Source organism: Cupressus sempervirens, chromosome 11, assembly GCF_028749045.1.
Source record: "Cupressus sempervirens isolate cs-2001-9-10 chromosome 11, ASM2874904v1, whole genome shotgun sequence".
Taxonomy (NCBI): domain Eukaryota; kingdom Viridiplantae; phylum Streptophyta; class Pinopsida; order Cupressales; family Cupressaceae; genus Cupressus; species Cupressus sempervirens.
The window spans coordinates 62,222,316-62,228,315 of record NC_143128.1 but is presented as its reverse complement, the minus strand read 5'-3'; positions in this window follow the sequence as shown (position 1 = coordinate 62,228,315).

Genomic DNA, 6,000 nt, shown 5'->3' with positions numbered 1-6,000 from the left:
ATTAATTAAGGCCAATATCATTTTTTCTATCAAGCATTCCTCTTGGGTGGCAAACCTTGTCCCTATTAAAAAAATTAATGGAGAAATTAAACTGTGTGTAGATTTTAGCGATCTTAACCAAGCCTCCCTAAAGGATCATCATCCCCTCCTTTCTATGGAAGAGATATTGTTTAAGATTAGTGTTTAAAAAGGATTCTCCTTCTTGGATGGATTCTCAAGTTATAATTAGGTGTTGGTCAAGGAAATTGACAGATATAAAACTACTTTCACTACTAAATTGGGTACATATGCCTATAGTAAAATGCCATTTGGACTAACAAATGTAGGTGCCACATTTCAAAAAGAAATGGAGATGGCCTTCAAAAATATGATTGAAAAATTTGTGTTGGTCTACCTTAATGATATTGTTGGTCTACCTTAATGATATCACACTATACTCAAAAAATATAGCAAAGCATTTCAGTCACCTTAGGTAGGTATTTATAAAATGTAGAGAGTATGGGGTGTCTCTAAATCCAAGAAAGTGTGTCTTCACCACTAACCAAGGAAAATTGTTAGGGCATATTGTATCCAAGGAGGGTCTAACTATCAATCCAGAAAAAACAAAACCAATACTTACCTTTACCCTTCCTAACCATAAGAAAAGTCTATAGAGTTTCCTTGGTAGGATAAATTTTGTAAGACGATTTATTTCTAACCTAGCTACCATGGTGAAACCTCTTACAACTATGCTAAAAAGGATTACGTATTTCTCATGTACCAGGGAAGAAAAACCATGATTTGAAGAAATCAAGTTAGCCATAGCTTTAACTCCCATGCTTATTAATCTGCATTTTTATAAGGATTTCATTCTTTATACCTTGGAAGGTGAGTTGAGTATTTATACTATCTTGACATAGCTAAATGGAAAAAATGAGGAGCAACCTATTACCTTTTCTAGTGAAGGACTTAAAGAATATGAAAGTAAATATAGATATGTTGTAAAGAAAGCTCTTGGAACCATAAGAGCCCTGGAGAAATTTAGACACCTACTTTCTCATAACAAAATTCATTTGTTCATTCCTCATGCTAGTGTAAAAGATTTCTTTTTGAGAAAATATATTAATGAGAGGAGAGGTGGCCAAATCACTAAGTTAATGGAATACAATGTGGACATTCAAATCACCAAACTAATAAGGGGAAGGGGATTGTGTGAGTAGATGATCTCATCTCATGAGATTGGAAAGGAGGTTGTCTTAGTATTAACAAAATAATAGGAGACAAGAGATGAAAATCCTAAGGGTTGGATGGATGATATGAAAGCCTTCTTGGTTGGGAACAAATATCCTTAGGGGATAGATAAAACTAAGAGAAGAAATTTTAGGTTGTTGTCTATTCCTTATGCTATAATTGATGGTTTTCTTTAGAAAAGATTTTAATGGGACCCTACTACGGTATATGGATGTAGGCCAAGTCAAAAGAATAGTGAAAGAACTTCATGATGACCCTGATGGTGGTCATTTATTAGTGAGGACTATTGTAATGAAAATTATGAGAGCTAGTAATTACTGGCCCTCCCTATTCCATGATTTCCACAAATATGTGAGGAGGTGCGAGAAGTGTGCTTTCTTCGTAGGTAAGCAGAGACTTGCACTCTTCCACTTCATCCCATTTGGGTAGATTAACCTTTTTCTTAGTCTACATATAATTTTACAAGGTGGATAGAGGTAGTAGCATTAAGAGATGCCACAAAACCTTTAGTCATTAAATTTATTGATGGGATTGTAACCAGGTTTGGCACTCCTTCAACTATTATTTTAGATAATGCTAAATCATTCATAGGAGCTTAGATTTGTACATGGGCACTTGACCATGGTATTTACTTAATTACATCATATAACTATTACCATCAAGGTAATGGCTTGGCCAAGTCATCTAATAATAATCTGGTTAGTATCATTAGGAGAATGGTGGAGGATAACCAAAGGTGCCGGCATTAGAAGTTGAGGACCACCCTTTGGGCAGATAGAATTACACCCAAAAGAGCCATAGGAAATTCTCCTCTTGTGTTAGTGTATGGAAGGGAAGCTAGGCTTCCTATCTCACTAGAGTTTCCTATGCTTGAGTTGGCTTATCAGTTGGAATTGATTGAAAATGATGCTATGTCTATAAGAATGATAGATCTAATGGAGTTAGAAAAAAAAGAAGTCAAGCGTTCTAGGCCTTAGAGATACATCAACAATAGATGAAGATAATTTTTGATAAAAAGGTTAAGGTCAAGAATTTTAGGGAAGGTGACCTCATGTTGAAATGTGATGCAAACATAGAAAAGGCTAGAAGACACTCAAAGTTCAATGCCTTGTGGAGTGGCCCCTATGTGATCATCAGTTATAAGCAATCTAATGCTTTTCAATTAAGCAAACTTGATGGAAAAGTCTTGCCCATCCCTTTTAATGAGATATACCTTAAAACCTATTTCTAATGCTAGTCTTTTTCCCATGTACATAGTCAGAGTAATTTTTCTTCTTATTTTTTCCCATTTTTAAGAAGTGCACAAGCACATGTTTTGTCTTCTAAAGAAGGGTCTAGTTCTACAATTGTTTACAAAGTTGTAGAGAAAAGGATTTATTATGATGTGAAGTGTAACAAAGGTGGTAAAATAAGGAGTTATATTTTTAAAGACTCTATAGCCCAATGGATCTTTTGGTCATTGGTCATATGCTAAGCAGGCTTGCATCCCCCCCCCCCCCCCCCCCCCCCCCCCCCCAAGTCACCAGTAATCCAGAATCACCTCCTAGCAAGAAATCAAATTTAAACAGGATCATTTTCAATGGTGACCTAGATTATGTAAAATGATGAAGCCTAAAATCATGTTTTCCATTTTATGTTTTACCTTAACATCTTATGTTGCACATGTGCAATTCACATGGTTGCAAGCAGTCAAGCACTGACTAATGTTAAGGTTGCAAGGGTGTGCTTACTTTTATTTTGCCTAGTCACATGGTCATATTAGCATGCTACAGTTTGAGTTGCAATGGTGTAGCAAAGCAAGGGTCCCTTTCTTATCTCCTATGCCATAAAATCTTTCTAATCAAGTGGCCCAACACATGATCACCATGGATCAAGAGGTGGTTAAACTCCAAGTTGCAATCAAGTGATTCCCTTTTGTTTCACTAAGTCACAAGGGTCAGATGGTGGTATTGGCTCAAAGTGGAAAAGTAGTGATAACTAGCAAGTTGTGATCTCACAAATAAAGATAGTTATTTAGGGAAGATGGTGGTGAAAATGTGATCATGGATAGTTGAATTCAAGGAATAAACATCAGATATTGATAGATTGGCATAAAAATGAGAAGTGTTTCATCCATGTGATAGAATTAAAGGTCAAATCTTGGTTGAGCCAAAGACCACAATCAAGTTGGGTGTTAGTGGTAGTGGAGGGAGTTCCTTGAGCAATCTTTTGATTCCCTAAAACTAGTTTCATTGATCCCTAGGCTTGATGAGTGCAAAGAGTTACTCCACCACTATTTGTTGATCCATTCATTCAGTCAGAGAGTAAATAAACATCATTCCTAACCTCCTAGGAATTTTTTGGGTAAAGAAGTGATCCTTGCATGCATATATTTATGCAAAAGTCAAATCTTTCTAGTTTTTGCAGTGATTCTCCTCTAGAGATTTGATTGTAGTGTTAAGCTCTATTTTACAAGAGAAGTCATCCATGTCATACTGGCACTATAAAGGAAAATATTGTACTCTTTCTCAAGGTCAATTTTTCTCTATTTCTTTGGTATTGCCTTGGCATGATACTATAAATTCCTTGTTGTCTATGAGTTATTTGATTTCCTATCTTATCTCTTTTGACCATCATTGTACTATGCAAATTTTCTTGCCTCTCTTCGACGTACTATGAATATTTGTAATCTAAACTTTTTGTATCTTTTTGACCCATGAATGATATAAGTAGAGAAATTTTCTTGTGTCAATCATATAGTTTCTTGATCTATGTGTAGCTTATAGATTAAAGTAGAGTTGAATATGTATATCTTTAGACTGTCATACTAATATCATTGTGCACGTATGGGAAAAGATTGACTTGGAAAACCTATTTTTAGTGCATCAACTCTTTAGAATAAATTAGGTAGCTTTTTTCATGTATTCTTTCTCCCTTTTCTTCCAAAGATAATTTAGGTGTGTCCTAATAGTAGAGGAAGTTGGCCTTCTCCGGAGATTCAACCTCATTGTTCAAGTTCCATAGCTTGGAAGTTGTTTCCATGTTTCACAAGGCTATCCTTAGGTAAGAATTTGGGCAAGGGTGTGCAAGCTTTTGTGACAACAGTAAGTTAGGGGTCATTCCCCTATTTGAAGCTCACTAAATGAAGTTTAGTGATGCATCAACTAGACCATGTTCAAGTTCAGTCACTTGATGTAGTATTGACAAGGGCACATTGCAAATGAATTAGTACATGAGGTACATTAATATTCATTGAATATTGTTTTTGGCATGAGATGTCAAATAGGGAAAAGTTTATTGTCATATTACAAAAAAAAATTCAAAGGGAAAGTTCAGTCATACATTAGAAAAAGAGATGTCAAAAGGGAGGATGAACTTGGTCTGATATCAAAGACAATTTTTTGCTGACAGAGGGAGAAATTAAAGCTAGAGAGAGTTCACATTGATAGAGGGAGTTCTCATGGATGAGAATAAAAATGAAACTAAGTATATGTTCCTTATTATTTTTTTTTTTTCTCTTAAATTTTATTGGATTGTGACATGTTGTGTTGCCATAAATGCCAAAGAGGGAGATTGTTGGAAAAAAATGATTAATTGTGTATTGTATTTGATGCTACACAAAATGTCATATCATTTACAGTCAGTGTTTGTTGAGCTCACTTGGACATTGAAGATAATTTATTGTGTCTTTTGAGCATTCTAGAGTTTTTCTAGTTCAGAAGACAATATCTATCGAGTCAACTTAGGAAACAAAGGAAAGTTTGCAAAAGTTTGGTGTTAGCTGAGCTCACTCAGTTACCAAAAGAACTTTTTGAATATCTAGTATTAACCAAGTTCACTTGGTTAACATAGGAAAGTCACTTTGAGTTAGTATCTACCAAGCAGGGTCGACTAACAAAGGATTTTCTTATCTTGGCATATTGATATTAGGTTCAACTGACTTGTATGTTGGTTCTAGATAACTAAGGAGATGAATATTAATTATTCTAAGTATTATTCAAGTCAACTTGAAAATGTATAAGGTATAAATTTAAGATCAAGTTGAGGATTGAATGAGTGGAACATAATGAAGACTTTGATGATACTTAGAGGAAGAAAATTAAAAGGATAAGTAGAATATCCTTGGTGAGTTGCAAAGATTCATTTGATTAGAAAGGATCAAGTATACAAGCTAGAATTGAGATCTATAATCAACAATTTAGTTGCATCAAAAATCAAGTCATCTCATTGTTACCTTCTAACTATTGCAACAATGATCTAAATCTCTTAACAAAGTTGGCTTAACAACTATTTATAAATCCTCTAACAAGGTGACATGTCTATTGAAGTGTCTAAAGACCTCTAATAAGGCCACTCCTAATAGGGTGATTAAATCCTATAATAGGGTCACACCTAATAATGTGTTTTGTAACCTTTAACAAAGTTGGCTCCTAACATGGTTCACTTCAAAAGAGTGAAAATCAATAACTAGTTGCAATTGGTGGTTTTTTCTAAATTGGGTTTCCACATTAAATCTTGGGGTTAATTGTGTTCATGCTATTTTCTTTTATGTGTATGCAACTAAGATAATTAAGGCCAATCATAGTAAACATCTTATAATTTTCATTTGTTGAATTACTATTGTTATTTCAATTATTGCCGAGTTGTATTTTCTAGAGTAAACTGAATACCTGTATGTTTGCCAAGTTACAATAGAATTTAGTTTAATCAAAGTTTTGATTTGTATTGACATATAAGGGATCTAGAATATATTTTTGTGGTAACTGATTCACCTCTCCCCTCTTAATTACT